Here is a 19,277-nt window from a genome sequence, read left to right as displayed (position 1 = left end):
ATCTTTGACATTTTATTTTGAATGCCTAGGCAAGCTCCCTTTGTGCAATTTTGTTTATATATTAACCTCAGTACACCTCTTTAATACTCATTTCACACCTTGAGGAACTACTTAACAGTTTTCCAAAATGCTGCATTATTTTGTAGAATAAGAAATAAATTTCTGTGCTTATAGAGAAGAATATTAACCATGACTTTCGATTTTTGCAGTTTATTTTGCCTTGACATTGATAGAAGCATAAGAAAAAAGATCCAACCCTTTGTAGCTTGATACATTTCTACAAGTCTACAACTGATATTCTCTGATACATAAGCAGATATATATGTAAAGGTATTTATATTTATATATATTTATATATGTATATGTCATGGCTAAGAATTTCAAAATAAAAGAGAAACAATTATGAGATTAATGCACTTGTCATTTAATTATGTAATTAGACACATGAGCAATTCAGTTCTACATTTCCCTTGTTAAGTATTTTTTGCATCACAAAACCATCTCAAGGTATAGGGACTTTATTATCACTTGAGCCTGTGCCATAGCCAAGAAATACTTGTTTTACTTCTGCATACTTCAGTAGTTGGCTGTGGCTCTTTGAACATATTAACTGGACTCTCAAATGTCCAAGGCCACAGATGAGTCATCTAGTGAGCTCTCTTCATTTAGTAACCCATTGCAGGCTTTTTATATGACCACTTGGAAGAGTTTGTGAGACACAGAAAACAAGCAAGACTTCTTGAGCCTCAGGTAGAGTGTTGGCCCTCACTGTTGCTGCACACTACTGATAGGTCATGTGTAGTGTTCCTGAGATGTGCTGTAAAATCCCATTGTAATGGAGTCTGGGTAATGGGAAGGCATAAGGACTACATCTTTCCTTGCAGTCTTTTTAGTGGTTATAAAAAATGTGATTTTTCCCAACTGTTTATGATCCTGAGCTGACTCTAGCAAATCAGTTAATCATTATGGCACAGGACTCTTACAAGACATATTCTGAAATGTAAGAAAGTCAATCAAATATCATTAGACAAAGTGTTTTTCTATAAATATTATATAATAATTATTTTTATTCTTAAAGAAAAACTTAAAAACCATGAGTACTATTCCTATGCTCACCTTGGAGTATGGAATGCTTTTTCATACAAAGCCTTCACTTGCTTACCAGTCCTTTTTGTTTTCAGATGACAAACTTTATTCCATATTGAAGATATCAAACTCAGCTATGTCTAGTTACCAAATCTTAATACTTTTGTTTTCCATCTTTTAGATACTGCTTATATTCTTTACACTGAAGACATTACTGATGTTTATATTTTTATTTTATGAAAAAATAAAGCAAAATTTCATAACAAAATAATGACAATAACAATGTCTGTTTAGCAAATTGGAATATGTGTGCTTATAGCTATTGATGGGAAGGGTAATTTGAGATTGTCATGCTGGTATATGACACTTTATTTTATAACAAAAGACTGATGTTTGGAAGACGTAGAATATTTTTGTGAACAATAACAGGGTGCTGGAGTGAGTTTAGGCAAGAAGAAAATTTACTGTAGCTCTCCTAAAATCAATTGTGAAAGAACTTGTTTCTTCTTTTTGTAATGTTGAAGATGTTAACATTTTTCGAATAGTGACAAACATCCTATTTAAAAAAATGTTCTCAGGTTTGAAACTCTTATTGTTCATAAAAATGAAATAATCAGTGTTGAAAATATTTTTAAATGTACTCCCTCATAGGATGATACTATTACTTTTTCTCACAAAGTCTGTGATGAAACCCTATACTGAAACCTAACTAGTACTTTACGGCTTGCCTCATTAAATCATATATCAGGCAGAGTGATTTTTTTAAATTTAAATATGCATGACTAGCATTTCAAAAAACTTTATAATTATTGATTTAATTTTCCCTCATTTAACCTTTTCATTTCTGATATTTATGGTTAAATTTGTTTTAGTTAGTAATATTTTTGTTTAATGTTTCAGGGAATAATTATTTTACAAAAGAGAAATTATAGAGTACATAGATAATATGGATGTATCTGCATTAAATGCCACATTCTGAATAACTGAAGGAAGCAAGGTATTTCAAATGTCACATGCATATACTTAAAGTGTATATTTAAATTTCCTAGGTAAATTTTTAATCAAATATGGAGATTGACTTCTGGCTCTCAGCAAACTGGAATTGAAGTACTTCTAACTTTTTTCGCTCATTGAAGTACAATTTAAGATTCTGAACAACATAAAAAAGTAGTGGTGAGCTGACCATCAGTGAGCTCAGAATCTTGGGAAAGACATGGTGGTCAGAACCCAGGAATTTTTTTAATTTGTTTTGCTTATCTAACCCAATTGGATAAAACTTTGCAATTTACTCTTGCTCCTATTTTTATTAAGTAATAAATTGATCAATATATGTTTGTTTTGTTGTTTATCCTGCTATCTATAGTGAACTTTGCCTGACCTGTTCATTTTTGTTTATCGTTTTTACTGGATATCTTGGTTTCTTTCACAATGTTACACTGACACTTTTTGCAGAACTCCCAACCATTGCTTTTACTGGAAAATAAGTAGGTAATTGTGGAACTGTGGCTGGTAAACACTGAAAAAGAGACACAAGCTGAAACATCTTGTTATCAAGATTCCTTTATAGTTTTTCATTTCATTCTTGGGTCTGTGTGCATCTGGGACTTTGAGCATGGTCATTTTGACCATTGTAACTTGGTATGAATCCATTCCCCTCTGTACCAAAGAAATCCAGGGTGACCTGCTCAGTGAGAGCTGCATGTTGCTGCTGTGAGTATTTCTACTTTCATCCCTAACACTGGCCCAATAGAACACAGACACATGAATACTTCTAATTTTTTAAATCTGAGAAGTTTGATATGTATTTACCATTTCAGAGATAAACCTCATAAGCCCCACAGAATACATTAATAGAAAAAAAAATAAATGAATGAAGGAAATGGGGTTAGGTTAAAAGTATGATGTCATGTAAATACAACTAAGGGAAGACTCTAGAAAAAACTTACATTTCAAAATATGATAATAATAATTGTGGTGCACTTAATATACTAAAGTTTTTTTGACAAAAGAAGCAATTATGAATTCTTAACTTAAAAGTTAAAATAAATTTTGAATCCCATACATGGTTCATGGCTGCATAAGGGGACATGCAAAGTTGCAGAGATACAGGACTAAGGCATAGGACTTATCTCTCAGATTGATTAAGAGTGATTGAAAATTGCTGCAATGTTGGTGGCCTAAACAGCACTCCTTTGTTATCTCACAGTTTCCGTGGGTCAGAATAGACACAGCTGATTTCCTTGTTCACGATCTCACCAGGCTGTGCTCTCAGGTGGAACATGGGATTTTTTTCCCCTCAAGCTTATTTAAGCTGTTGGCAGAATCCAGTTCTTTGAATCTGTACCGCTGAGGTTCCACTTTCTCGTCTGCCAATCAAATGTTGCTCTGAGCTGCAGCAGTCAGCTTTGAGAAGATTTAGGCATGTGATTCTCTCCCTGACACAACCGCTTACTTCTTCCAGGCCAGCAGCAGAATGTGTTCCAGTCTAATTCTCTGACCCTTCGTGAATGCTTCGTGATCAAGTCTGTTCACCCAGGATAGGCATCAAATTGGTTATCTCAAAATTAAATTAAACGATTTTGGATACTGCGTTTACAAAAGCCCTTTGACTTTGTCATCTCATGATCCTCATCCTTGTGGCACAAGCTCAGTCCACCGTCAAGACTTTACTGGAGTGGGAATCTTGAGCACCGTCTCAGAATTATTCTTACCACACCTTGAAAACTCTCATTGCACTTTAGGGTTCCCAACTTGATTATGATTCAGATTTTTCTCAGAAGCTCTTAAAAATGTATATCCATAGGCCTCTGCATGAATCTGAGTCACATTCAAAATCAAAATATATCTTCTGAATCTAATGTATATTTTCTCTAGTTACACTAGCAACTCCTACAGAGGCAGCCCCACTAACATGGAAATGTGCTAATTGCTACTCTACTAAATGTAGATATCACAGGTAGCTATCATTTTATTAAAGTATTAGAGTCTTTTTAACACTGCAATTAAGTTCATGAGAGGACAAGTAATGTATATGGGATCATTAAAAATTAAATGGCAAATGCAGAAACATGTGAGCCTTGGGAATGGGCAAGCTGTTGCTCCAACATGAATTGTGTTGCTTCTTATGGTTCAACACACTGTTCTACCCCAGACTTGGGTTAATGCTTAAGTCTCATAAAAAAGTCATTTCTTCTTGGCATCAAATCAATAGGTGATTCCTTACAATAAATGTTTTAAAATATTATCACTGATATAAACTTGAAGCCTTGGTATCAACAGTTTAGTTTCAAATGTCAAGTGTTAGAAAATGAAGTTTTGGGCAGATTACCAAATAGTCTCTTGCTTTTCCCTTCAAGTCAATAAAGTGAGTCTACTTAATCTTTTGGCACTAGCCATTTGGAAGATAATATCTTATTTCTGCCCTTGATTCATGAAGACCTGAGCTATTCCTAGAAATTGATGAGAAAATCTGGTAAAATTGGATATAAATGTGCTCTGTATGAATGCCTGCCTTATGGGAAAAGGGAATACATGTCATATATACATTTCACTACTTCTATTTGGAATATTCATAGAATTTCTTTTTCTTTTTTTTTTCCCATTTTTTCTCTAGACTGCTTTCCAGAATGCTAAAATTGCCAGAGAAGTGATCACAGCAAAGGAAAACATTGCTCTACTTAAAATCAAGTAAGATCATTACATCATAATAAATTATTGTGAGTTCATCAATGAAAAAATCATTTCTTTAAGATAATTGTTTTCTTTGATATTAAGCATTTTGAAGCCGCTTTATCTGTTTTGGAAATACATCAGTTTTCTTCATACCCTAATGCTTGGTCATAGTTAGATTGTATTTCAGTAAATTTTTTCACAATGTTCATTTAAACACCTATATTGAATGAATTTTTTTCAACAAGCATCACTTAGAAGAAGGAGAAACATCCATTAGTTTCTGAGAGGTCTCCTTTTTCAGTTGCATGATCAAAGCCCCCTTATTAAGAGGAGAACTGAGTTGCATGCTGCAGGGAGCCTCCTTTGAGTCCTGAAGAAGGGAAAATAAGTAAGAGTCCTTTGGAGGCTCAGCAAAGGTGTTTCTGGATGTGCCATATAGCACTGGGGAACTGCCTCGTTCTCTTATGTTTGTCTTAAGCAATGGGTGACTTGGTGTGAAATTAGTAAAATGAATCAAATATACCTTCAGAAATGGTATGTGAATCAGCAGAGTGAAAGCCCATATACCATGAATGGCATCCCTGGCCTTATGCCAGGGCAAGTGTCTCCTTAGGAAGGAATCACATTGTGTTGGAAATGGAAAATCTGGAATTGAAGTTACTAATTGATTTTCCTAATATTTCTCATCGTAATTTTGGGTTCTTATGTCCTTAAACTGCAAAGACTTGCAGTGTGAATTTAGTGAAAAGTCAGAAAACTCACAGTCCTCTGTAATGTTCAAAAAATGCTAATACTGATAACATTGTATACATACATGCTAATACTGATAGCATAGTATACATATTGATACAGTAAATATACTTCAATATAATATAAAAATAGTAAGAATCCTTGAGCATATTTCCAAGTGTTATGAAAATCATGGAATGTTATGATTGGACTGGATGCATCCACATAAATTTTAGGAGAGCTCCGGCTAGATTCTGAGGGCCATTGCCAAGTTCAGAAGTACTTATTTGTGTTATAAGTATGCACGTGTCAGGGTCATTCTACTTACTGAGTACTCTGTTGGACTAGATAAGATCCAAAGTTTCCAAATTGTTTTTCATAGCTAGATCTTTTTTCATAGTTTGGGTTTTTCTTCTAAACAAAGCAAAGAGAAATCAAGGAGAAGCTCAGATGATAAAGGAGAGCTAAAAGAAGCATTTTCATCGGGGCAGGTATGGGTGATGTAGGACTTGGCCTCCCTTCCATTACCTTTCTTACCTCCATCTCAATTCTTACCTCAGTCCCCAAACCTTCAGAGTAAATAGACATCATCATTTCTTTGTACCCTGTCATTCTTTGCTTGTTCAGTCCTTCATTTGGAAGTCGTTAATTCTTCATGTGGAAGAATTAACTGAAGGACACATAGATCCCATGATACAAGTGGGGCTTATAAAATTCCATGTTGCTGACCATAAGTGGAAATGATTGTTTTAAAATTGCTTGGAGATTTACTCCCTCAAGTATTTCTCCCTTGGTCCTTACCTCTTCCCTGTGCAAAGCCCACTTTATATAATTTCAAAGGTTGTACACTATAAATTTTGATTAAAGCCCATTAAATAGTATAGCATCTTCTTATCCACAATTTCACATTTCACATTTTCACTTACCGTGGTTTTAGTTATGTGCAGTGGACTGTAGCTCAAAAGTATTAAATGGCAATTTCCAAAAGTAAACAATTCATATTACATTGTTACATATTACATTGTTCTGAGCAGCATGTTGAAATGACATGAGTCATCTTTTTTCCATAGTATACATACACTATATACTACCCACCCTTTACTCACTGAGTAGTTGTCTTGGTGATCAGATTAACTATTGCAGTATCAAATGGTTTTCTTAAAGTAACTCTTAATTTACCTACTAATGGCCCCAAAGGACAGGAGTAGTGATGCTGACAATTTTATTACAGTGTAGTATCATAATTATTCTATTTTATTATTGGTTATTACTCTACCTAATTTTTAAATACAACTTCACTGTGTGTGTGTGTGTGTAAGAAAAATATAGTATACATATAGAGTTTAGTATCATGCACAATTTTAGGAATCCACTGGGTGCCTTCATACATAAGAAGTCAAGTTATACGTGTTTTCCCTGATGAAATGGAAAAGGGCAGTTGTAAGGGGAGTAAAGGAAATTCACTTGACAGTTGCTGCTGCCTTTCTCAAAGCACCTTCTTAAGAAAATTCCAAGAAGTAATTCACATTTTGCTTTTTATATCTGGGGGGATTGCAAACATTTCTCTAGCTTCTTAAGTACTTATCTTGACCTCATATATTTTATTCCTGCTCATATTTGCTCACATGTAAAGCTAGACTTTCCCCAGTTTACATGGGAAGTAGCCCCATGAACAAGAGCACCCTGCATGGCTAGGGTGCCAGCAGCTGTTACAGCTGGACTGTCAACTCCTGCCTTGTGTTTACGGCCTCTCCACTTGGCTAGAGGAAATCTCAGACCTCCAGAGCATTTTCTTATTGCCAAAACAATATAAGTGTTTATAAGTCCTAACAATGAAACATAAATATTTAATATTTTAAGAGTAAATTTTATCCTGTTACCGCTTTTCCATATTTCGTGTTTCAGGGATATTTGGAGCATCTGCCCTTTACTTCAATTGGTATTTCCACAGTTTGTCTCCTCTTTATGCTATTGTAACTTCTCACAGGATGAAATTTCTGTTTGGCTATTTGCCACCAGAATTGTTGCTCAAATTCCTCGTCCTTTCAAGCAGGTTTATGATATTATAGAATTACTAACTTCACTGGTAAAACATCTCTATTTCTAGTTTTGCTGACTGTGCTGCTTATAATAAATAAAATGACGTAAAGGACAAATTTAACCAAGATTAACCTTGATCCCAAGACTGACTTCATATCCCAGCAAACTTTTGTAATCTCTTCTGCCTGTGACCCACTGCCCACCTCCCTAGTGTATTGGCTCTGACCAGATAAGCGTCCTGAAGGGGAGGGCAGATGAGGTTCCTGGAGAGGAGAGTCAAAGATGTTGAATTGTTTTCTGTTGTTTGCTTTTGGAAAGATATGAGAGTTTAAAGAAAGTAATTATAGCTTCTCCTTGTGACCCCATGATTTACTATCATGCTAAAATGTAAAAACGTATGGGATCCCAATAAATGTTTTAGGAAAATTAATCAGTTGATGACACTCTTTCCTGAGCTACATTCTGTGCATTTCAAATCCTTTCTTCCATGGCTGAGATAAAGGTGGCTGCACTATATTTTTTAAACACTGGCTGCACTTTTTAGAAAATCAGGTTGGTTGTTCTCCTTTCTGTCTCTGTCAGCAGAAATAGGCTTTCTGCCAGTTCTTTGTGTTGCTTCCCTTGTTGAGAAGACTGGTCGGGACTTTGGGCTTGGTGATTCCTTCTCTGCCTGTTCAGAAAAAGTTTGATTATGCAGTTAGGATAGTTCTGCTCAGGTAAAAACCACCAGCAGCCTCTTAGGTCTCACATTGTGGACCTGTGTTTACCTGTGAAAAAGATTCACCAATAATATTTAGGTCACCATTAGACACCTTTGGCAATAAAGGAAAAACAAAAGGTTCCAAGAAATATTCTCATAAATATTATCGCACTGAATGCTGGTCATTGTGTCAAAATGGCAGAACACAATTAAAAGAATCCTGGGGTATACCAACTACAATTTTGGAAGCAGATAGTGTTTCCCTGTGAGTGTGGACCAAATTGATATATTCTCTGCATCACCCAGCCTCCTGCTTTCCAAATCTAATCTGCTGCTCTGGCTTTCAGGCTGTGATATCCCTGATGATTGTGAACACCATCTTAGTGATTGTAAAGTTCAGTCAAGGTTTCATTTCCTAACATCTCTGATTGTCTCCCACTCTCCTGGGTGCAGAGGCTAGTCTGCGGACAGCATCCATAGTGATTACCACAGAAGAGGAGCCCCAGATGCTAGGATGGGAGTTTTACCCCAGGAAGGCTCACAGAGACCTTGATTTGTTCAGAAGTCCTGGTTACAACCAGCAGAAGCTCAGAGTCTTATAGTAAAACTTAGAGAGGTCTGATTCTGTGGGTCTTCCTACTGCAACCTTACAGGGCCTGCGCAGGCATAGGACCTCAGGTTTAGACTATAATCCCCAAAGATACAATCCTGAATGTTGAAATTCTGAAAGATCAGTATCTCTAAAATCTAAAATCCCTAGATTTTAATATCTATAAAAATCAAATTTTGAAAATATGATTCTAGAAAAAATAAATTTAAAAGTTCTTAAATGAGGATTTATTTGTGAAATGTGTAAAAACATGACAAAACACTTAACAGGCTACTTTATACAATAAAACAGGCTGTAATAACATATATAAATACTCAGGTATAACAACAATAGTTACATGGGTATAATAGTCACAATCAGACAAATCATATCCACAAAGAAATAGATAAAAATAAAAATGTAAAAATGCATATCATTATACTGGTTATTGTGTCAATCTAGTACTGTAACTGCAGTCATCTGACATAGTGAAGGACAGTCTGTCTCATGAAAAGATAAAAAGCCAAAGTGGATCACTACAGTATATGCAATCTTACAAAGAACTGAGATCTGAAGAAATTTGGCTTTTTACAAAGGAAAATATGCAAATAGGACATCAAAAATATTTTTATACACATGAATAGTATACACACAGGTCAATGTTGTAATAATGCATTTTTGCAGGGTCAAATTTGTGAAAAGTAAATGCATAAAACCAATGAGAAGGCTGGGAATTGAGCTCAGTGGCACTGTGCCTGCCTCACAAGTGCAAGGTCCTGAGTTCTACCCCCTGTACTTAAAAAGAAAACCAATAAAAAATGATGGAAATCAATTAGAAAATTCTGTACGTAATTTATACTTCCAGTATTGAAAACAATGTGTAGGTGACCTACATTGCACAGCAAATCATACAATAAATGCAAATTATTTAAAATAGTAGAGTGAGGCCTATAAAAAGAACAGTAATAAAAGAATAAAAAATTCTAAAATAAAAATTTGGCAAATGGAAAAGTGTTTTATAATGATAGATAATAGCCAGTTGCCTGGAGGTAGTCCATAAGAACTGGCTGACTTTCCTGATTACTAACTGCATTTTGAAATCTTGCATCTCAGTGAATCACTGCTTCTCTTATTTTAGGGCGTAGCTTTCCTGGGGGAAATTCATTTTCTCACATTACCCCTCACACTCATTTCTACCTGGTGGGTCTTCCCCACCCAGTCAACTCAAATCCAAGCACTCCTCTCATCTGGATACACCCATAGCTACACCCAAAATACTTCTTTACCAAATTACTAGGTGTTTGTTCTGCCTAAATAATACAACTATCCTCTAAACAACTGAAAATACACAATTTCCTTCCATAGAACTTGGCTTTCTGTCCCCTTTATAAGTTTTTGGGGGGCATTTATTGTCAGTGGAGATTGCAATTTGGGAGATTTAAAATTTATGATTGCAAGGTTCATGATTTTAATCTTTAAAATTGCGATTTTGGGGGGATTTTAGACTTCAGGGATTTTGATCTTTAGGGATGCCAACATTTGGGGTTATGGCATCTGGAATTATGTGTACTTGGAATTATGATGAGGATCACAGGTTGTGCACTTGGTGGAATGCTTTGACCTATTTAATGTTTGAATTAATTTGCAAACATTACTATTCACCGTTTGTGCTAAAATATGCTATGTCTTTTCACAAATGCATAAATCATGCAACCACTATTACAGTATCATTTACCACCCAAATATATCCCCATGCTTCATCTATTCAACTCATGTCTCCTCATTTTTGAAATCCTAGAAGCCACAGATCTTTACCTTTTCCAAAATTTTGTTTAACAACACATGCTTGTGTCCTTTAATGAATGAATGGATTAAAAATGGGTTTGATAGGATATTATTCACTTTTAATAATGAAGGAGATACTGACATTTTCAACAATAGAGATAAACCTAAATATATTGTGGTAAATGAAAGAATCATAAACAGAGAGACAAATTTGGGCTGATTTCATTTATACTAATAAACATGAAAAGAGAGTAGAAAGGTGGTGATCAAGAATAGAGAAGGGGAGGAAATGAAGAGATGTACCATAGATCAAAAGCTCCAAATCTGCAATTATATAGAATGTATTAGTCTAGATATTCAAAATGTGCTAGAAAATTTTAGATGCTTTTACCACAAAAAACAATAAGAACTAGAGTTAGTATATCAAATGTAAATTTACTGAATGTCCCAGAAACATACACTTTAAAATGATAAATTTTATCCTATGTGAATTTTAACTCAATAAAAAGAAATCTAAGGCAAAGGAGGAACCCAAACTTCAGCCACATTTAACAATAATTCAGGTACCTCAATTCTAACTATTCTTCTCCCGTGCCTCTGTAATGATAACATTTTTAATTATTTTTCTCTATTTTCTGTCTTAGCTTTCTGTTACTATAAAAAGAACCTGAGAAAATTAACTTATAAAGAGACAAGATTTATTTGACCTAACTATCTTAGAGCTTCCAGTCCGTGATGCATTGGCACCTTTGCCTTGAGCATGTGGTGAGGTAGCACAGACAGCAGGAGGGTAAGGCAGAGGAAAACCCTCACCTCATTGAGATCAAGAAGCAAAAAGTAAAAAAGGAAGGGCTAGGACCCCGCAACCTCTTGTAAGGCACATGCCCAATGACCTAAGAATCTCCCACAAGCCTCTTCTCCTAAAGGTCCACCCTAAAAGATACTGAAGATCCAAACTGCAGCATTTTTTCCTACCATTGTGACCTCTTGGAGAAAAAGTCTTGAATTTAGTCTACCACTAATAATTGTACTTGTTTAACCTTGTCATTTCACTCAGTCTGTCTGAACATATTTTTCAGGCTGGCACTGTTACAGGCAACCATCCTGCATCTTATTTTTAATTAATTTAAGGTGGTTCAGCTCTGCTACTCTTACCTACTCCCTGTTACCAAAACATACCTAGTGCACCTTAAATACAGTACCTGGATTTTTAGACTCAGTTTTGTATTTAATTTTCTTGGTGACCATTAATATAAAGTTCACCTTTGTTTCTTTTATTTACCTCGATCTAATTCCCTTTTAATAAACTAAATCTCCAAAGAACAGTGATTAGGTTATATTTTCCTCATTCCTACATTCATGGATAGGTGAGGAAGAAGGAACAGTACAATTCAAATGATGCCATTTGCATGTCATACTTTCTGATTGTTTTTAAAATTTAACGGAAGTAAATTGGCATTTACAGTAGTCATTGCTTCTACAGCTATCATTTTGAGTTTTTAAGGAAGTAACTAACTCAGTACAATGGATAATTGTTTAAAATGGTTCATTTTTAACTCGAGTGTGGTTGCTAATATGCATACAACAATTATTAGATGAGAAAATGACATAAAATGCTATCCATTAGATGTCTCAGTAGTGCATAGTGACATAAAAAGTAGTATGGTTTTCAAATGTGATATTACCTGTTAGTCTTTAAAATACTTAATGTACTTTTTTTCCTACATGTTGTTTTTATGTTATATTGGTTGAAAAATCAATAATTTGAGAAGGGGCCAATTGACCAAAAGAACAGAACTCCCTTGAAATTAGTGTCATACTGACACAATATAGGAATTATTATGCTCTTTAAAAAACTAACTTTAACTTTCCAAATTATTCTACACTTGTGTCACAGTATGTAATATCAAAATTCAATGGGGCAATTGGTGACATCAATGAGAATATAAAATTATATTCTAAAGTGAGATCAAAATAAATAAAGTTTCTATTTCAGAAATGTCATTTACAAAATGAGAATCCTAATATAAATGCTTGTAAATTAAAGAGTCAGAGAATAATAAATATATAATAGCAATAAATTGCATGGTATTTTCCATCTTTTTCTTTTATTGTTTGAAAATATCTTTCTGAATTGTTAATATGCCAGTTTCTGTTATTGCCAATTTAATTTCTCCAAGCTTTTATGTTGAGATTATGGCAGATCAAGGAGTGCCTCTTAATAATCCAAATTTTTTTCACTACATGACATTAAACTGTTCTAAAATTGCAATGTTTGAAAAACATAAGCAATGAATCCTTAGTTAAGTAGCATATAACTAATGGAAGAGAGAAATATATAAAAGTTGGGCAAATATTATTAAATCAATGTTCATTTATCTGTATGTCTACAGTAACCCAATATATTAGTAATAAATGTAGTCCTAACTGAAGCAGGAAACATTTTTCTAGAAATGATGTGTGTGTGTGTGTGTGTGTGTGTGTGTGTGTGTGCATGCGTGTGTGTATCAGAGAACTCAGAAGAGCTTCTTTGGGTTTACTGGTTTCATGCATCTCATTTGGTAAATTCTTCCAGCTTCAGCCACTACTCCAGTGGTCAAGTCTACCTGGACATCCAGGTATCAATTTCAAGCGCAAGCTACCAAGTTCTCGTCTTATGTCTGTGTTTCCTATCACGCACCATTTTTTTCTTCTCCCTAGAAATGTTCTATTAAAGAGAGATACCAAGGAACCAAGTGCTATAAAATTAATATTCTATAAGGCACATGCCAAGAAAATGTTATCTCAAGTCACATGAATGTTCCCTTCATCTTCTCTCCCTAATTCAAACCTACAAATAGCTTGAGGTCAGTGTTTCATCTCTAGCCTTCTAAGAAGGGAGCTATCGCTCCTCCTGCAAGTCGGAAACCATGAGACCCGGAGGAAGTTAGTGTGTACCATTCTCCTCCTTCCTTAACCTGATCTTCTCTTTTTTTCCTCATAAATTACTATCACTTTGCTCTTTATTCCTCCAGATTTTGCCCATCTGCATGCTTGATGATAGCATCTGATAAGCACATAGTCACTCTTACTCATTTACTAAAGGTTCTGTCACTTATCCAACCACGTTTCCACACCACTTCCAGAGCTCTTATGCTTCAATATTCACTGTGTTAGTTACTTTTCTCTCATTGCTGAGATAAAATACTCTACACCCAAAGTTAAAGGGGGAAAGACTTATTTGGGTTACAGTTTGTCGAAGTTTCAGTCCATTATCAGCTGGGTCAAACGCAAAGTGGCACATTGCAGGAGGTGTTGGAGAGGAGAAAGATTTCATGGCGCCCACATGGCAGCAAAAGGAACAAGGGACCTTAACAATGTCTTTCTGCCCCTTTTATCACATCCAGACTACTGGGATTAGGGTAGTGACAAACCAATCACTCACCTGTAGTGGTTTAGTAATCACAGGCCCTTAATCCCAGCACCACACATTCCAGATTCAGCCACCTCTGAAGAAAGCCCCACCTCATCTGCATGAGGCTTTGGGGGCATCTAAACACAAGCCATAACCTTCACCTAGAAGATTCACTCAGCATCCTGGTTTTTAGTCCTTTACCAATTTCTTTATGGCTGTTTGTCCATTTTGTCCACAGACAGCCATTTCTATGATTATTTCCAAGGTTGCATTACTGCCTATGGCCATGTCAGGTCCAGGATCTCAGCTTTATAACTCTGTGTCCCAGCTTGATGATTCACTTACTTTCATTATGCCACTCCAGAGTTTGTTGTGGATTTGTAATCCATTATTCCTTTCTCTGGTCAGTGTCTCTAATCCTTTATGCCTATATGCCAGCCTCATGTAATTTACATTTTATTATATAATGATATGGTCAGTATTTTGCATGTACCTTCACAATTTTTGCCTTTATTTCCTTCATGCAAATCACCTAGAAAAAAAAACAAAAATAGGGTTAGACCAAATCTGTAACTGTTAAACCAAGTAGCAGAATGTGACTACAGGAAAACATACTACAATATTAATGAATTCCCTTTTAACTTGTGACCACAAACTTCAATTAAGTCTTAACTTACTTTCAATAATCATTTATCTGATTTGGCTATTTTAACCTTTATTCTCTCCAAAATTTCAGTAAATTTCCTCCTTCTCTGTCATGCCTAATAATATTGCTTTTGTTTTACTGCAAAATTTAAACAATAAAAAGGAAATACCCTATCTATAAGTCAAGAATTATACTAAGCTGCCTGCATTTATATTCTGTCCTTCTATTACTAGAAGTGCAATGTGTACGATCCCATCTTAGCCAAACTTTTGATTTTTATATTGGATTGCATGTATTTTCACCAACTCGAAGACTTTCTCTAAAATTGTATCTTAGTTCGCCAAGCATTACCAATTCATCTACCTCAGCTTTATGTTCCTAATTCCATCACAACACAAATACAGTTATGTCTTAACCCTAAAATCACTTCTGTAGCTCTGTCTATCTCCCAGGATTCAGCCTGAAATTTTCACTTTCTCCCACACCAAACTTCTCATAGCACTTGTAAGTACTCCACATTTCCAAATAGTCACACTTTATTCACTCTCACAATTATTACAAGCAGGTTTTCGCCCACCATTTCACTATGACCACTCGTATTAAGAAAACTAGTAGAAATCTAATATATGCCCCAACACATTTACTCTCTTGAAGCATCCTCCTTCATATACTACTCATTTAGTAGTTTTTATTATTGTTTGTTCAATTTACGTTGCTTAATTTTAAACAATGTAATTGCAGCATCAAATTAAAAGATGTAATGAATGGTAATTTTTTTAGTGGTACTGAAGTTTGAACCCAAGGTATTTCCAATGAACTACACAGCCCTTTTTATGTTTCATTTTGAGACAAGTCCTCATTATGTGGCTAAATTGTTCACGTTGGACTTTAACTTGATCCTCTTGCTTCAGCCTCCCAGTATGCCGGGAATACAGGCATGTGCCACCATGCTCAACGATGAATGGTGTATATTTTTTGTAAAAAATTAAATGTCCCCAGGTCAGATTAAATATCCTTCCTGTGGGATTTATATATTATTGAATTTTTAAATTATAATAGTTTATTTCTTTGAAATTTCTTAATTTTTCTAATATTTTAAACTCATTATTTTTAAACAAAGTTTGAGAATTTTGTTATTCAAAGTAACACTTTGTTGCCTTGATCTCTTTGAGGATGACAAATGATTTCATGAAGTGATGGAATTCTATAGTAGGCTCAAAAATACGTGCAAGTTAAAATGCATGGCTGTATAGATATACTTTATATGGATTAGGTCAAAACTTTATGCTACTCTTCACTAGTCATGACAATTTTTATTGATTGATTGATTGATTTGAGGCGATGGGGATCGATTCTAAGGACTCACATACTAGGCAACTGTTATATCATTGAACTGTATGCCTTCAGTTTATCTGGGGGGGTTCTTAAACTTGCTGACCCACATAAATCCTAATCCTCTGGAAAGATAATTGGATAACATGAATAAAGTGTTTAATGTAATTTTATCAAATAATATTAATGAATGGATTTATTAATACCAAGATCATTTTGAGCTTTAAAGCTCAGTCACAAATAATTTGGGAAAATGTAATAATTAAACTTTTAATTAATTTCTATAGGAGCTTTCTTAAGTAGATGCTATTCTTGGCCCATTTTATATCTGATATAATTTCAAAGAAAATAATTGTCAAATTATACAAAACCATACAGATGTAAAATAAAAATACAAATATTTTAAGAATTTGTGAGTATAAACCAATCATTGTGCTTCATTTGCTATGAGTGAGTTTCATAGTCAGATGCAATGCTATGCTTATATAGTCTCAAAGGATGTTTTATAAGATCATGGATAATCATTTTGATCAAAGAACTGTAATCAAGGGAAGCCAATCAATATCTACAGCAAGGTCTATTACACTAAGAACAAAGCACTACACCTTCTAGGATGGAAGGATCCAATGTGATCAGCCAGAATCCCTGATCAGCCCAGGAAATGGTGCCATATTGATAAGGTTGGATGCAGAGAAGGCTGGATGGGTGGGAACCTATGTTTCTCAACCCACACATAAATTTCATCACTGCCTCCTCAGCCACTTTGTCACTAGCCTATGGTATGTGACAGTAATGTCCAGGGAAAGAAAACAAACGGATTGACATCAACATAAGTCATCTAGACCTCATTATTAAACTATTGTTCTGCTAAAGTCACTTGTTGGTAATATTTCACACAGGATGCAAATATCTTTATATGATATCCATCTTGGGAGGTTCCCACACATGCCTTTTTTCCAGACCTCCCTGACACCAATATTCCAATCATACGTCTCATTCTCAACCATATATCTAAATCATTCACATTAGGTCAAAAATAAATGTAATCTTACATTTCTGGCATCTGTCCTAGGAAAAATGCTCAACCAGATGTGTTCATCCAAATTGTGCTCCTGCGAAGATTTTCCTCCATGTTCCTCTTCAGAACTATTCTAGATTGGGGGCACAGTTGATCTTTCTTAGGTGTCTTAGTTTCTCATTATTGAAACACAATACCCAACATCCAAAGTAAAGAGGAGTAGTTTATTTGGCTTATGTTGGCGACATTAGATTGCCTTGGAACATTAGGTTAGTGGCCTAACTAAGGGAGATTAGTCTGCCTCCCTTAATCTCAACCTGCTGCAGTCTTGGGACATGAACAAAATGTTGACAAATTTTCTGCCAGAGCATAACACATATAGTTTTTGTTGAGATTTACATCTATGTCACCCCAAAGCCTCATACAATCATGGTGAGGCTTTTCGGAGGTGATTGGATCTGGAATATGGATTAAGGATTTAGCATCGTTCTAGGTGTGCATAATGGGAAGACCCACCCTTAGTGCGAGTGGCACCAACCAATAGGCTTGCAGCCTGCATAGAATAAAAGAGAAAGGAAAGCTAGCTTCTAGCTGCCTCTTGCCTGCCTTGGCATGGACTGTATTTCCTCTGCAGTGCCCCTCTACCATACTGTGCTGCCTTGGCACCAGGTGACTGTGGACTGAAACCTCTACAAACTATGAGCCCAAATAAACCTTTTCTCCTGTAACTTGTGGCTGTCATACACTTTGTCTCAGCAAGGAGAAAGATAAGATGGTCTTTAACTGAACTGCCAGTGGGTTCCTTTTCCCCAGTTGAAATTTCCTGAGCCTTGCCTTTACTGTCTGCATTTCTAGCCACATTCTGCTCTTCTGACCAAAATCTCCCATGAAACTCAGCTTAGACCATTTTAGTGCTTCTCCAGCCAGCACCTCAAAAACTTTCCAAACTTCTCTTAAACTAGTTCCAAAGACCTCTAAACCACGTAGTCAGTCACTACATCAATGAACCCACTTCTCTTTTACCCAAATCTGACTTAGTCACTTTCTCACCACAGGGACACAATACCCAGTCCCTACAATTTAAAGGAGGAGAGATTTATTTTGGCTCACATTTCAGTCCCGGTTGGATGCCTCCAAGTGGAATGGCAGGGCAGAGGAGATTTGCAGGGGAAAGCTGCTCAAATCTGGGCAGCCAGGAAGCAGAGAAAGCAGGGAGAAGCTGGGAATGGAGGAATGCCTTTCCAGTCCACACACACAGTGACCCAGCTCTTCTGACCAGACCTCACCCATTGCTAGCAAATTTGTTAAATTGCCCCCATAAATCAATCATCTTCCAAAATCCCTGTGTAAGAGCACACTGAGGCTTTGGGGGAGCATTTAATTATAAACTATGACATTAGGGGTACTTGCATAACCTTGAGTTCCATCAGTGAACTTGAGTTTTTACATTCTCAATTAGTGATGTATTATCAATTACTGTCCATGAGGCCCTAGTTACCAGCTAAAAGAAAGACCAGTGTAGCTGAGTGGGTTATTTGGGTATTTGGACTACTTAATGTAACATACATGTGACTTCAAGCACTGATTAAGCCCAACTACTGTGTCTACTTCCTTTTCATGATGAGGTGTTGCTATCTATGTTCAAGTGTAAGGCTTTAGGGGCCAAACAATACAGGGCTCATAATGAACACTCAAGTTACAGTGTCACTTGTGTCTCTATGGTCAAATAGCTCATCTCAACTAAGTCTCTGTAGCAGGACAAAATTTGATTCTTAAAAGTAGTAGAGGGATGCGTGACTCAGTGATAAGGGACCTGCATGCATGCATCAGGTCCTGAGTTTGATCCCCAGCACCACCACCCACAGAAAGGAAAGTGGATATTCACTGAGGATGGCAGGTCTTTGGTACAGAATCCTAAGGGCTTTTGATGAGACTTACCTGTAGATGTCTCTCCAAAGAGCATTTTTGTCTGCCACTTTACATACTTAAAAGTTTACCATCCACTGACATTCTAAACACCATCAGATCTGCTAGATAATACATGCTAAGAAGCAGAGTAACTTGTACAGCAGGCTGGACCTGTTGCACAGACTCACTTTGCTTTAATAACTCTTTGGGTCATGTGAAAAATGAGACAGAGTGGTAGACCCCAATGAGATAGATGCTTACACCCAAACTCAAAGAAGCCCAGTAAGAACAGGACAAAAGTCCAGAACCTGCAGCTTGTCCCTTGCCTGGAAGGGATAATGTGACAACGTCCAGACCACTAGACCCTAGAAACTCTGG

At 35.9% G+C, this 19,277-nt stretch overlaps 1 protein-coding gene across 12 annotated transcripts in view; it reads left to right on the top strand.

Annotated features, from left to right (window-relative positions):
• Sntg1 (syntrophin gamma 1) overlaps positions 1–19,277 on the top strand; it is an 835,631-nt gene that overhangs the window by 265,603 nt on the left and 550,751 nt on the right. For all 12 annotated transcript variants that reach the window (XM_021248956.2, XM_087185779.1, XM_087185795.1 and 9 more), the window contains one exon: positions 4,700–4,773. The gene's annotated coding sequence lies outside the window, so the exon portion shown is untranslated. The remainder of the gene's footprint in view (positions 1–4,699; positions 4,774–19,277) is intronic.

The sequence above is a fragment of the Heterocephalus glaber genome, unplaced genomic scaffold (genome assembly GCF_053883595.1).
Source record: "Heterocephalus glaber isolate CG9 unplaced genomic scaffold, H.glaber_assembly_v1.0 deba00000281, whole genome shotgun sequence".
Taxonomy (NCBI): Eukaryota; Metazoa; Chordata; class Mammalia; order Rodentia; family Bathyergidae; genus Heterocephalus; species Heterocephalus glaber.
Note: the sequence above shows the minus strand (reverse complement) of the source record. Positions and strands in the feature narration are given on the sequence as shown.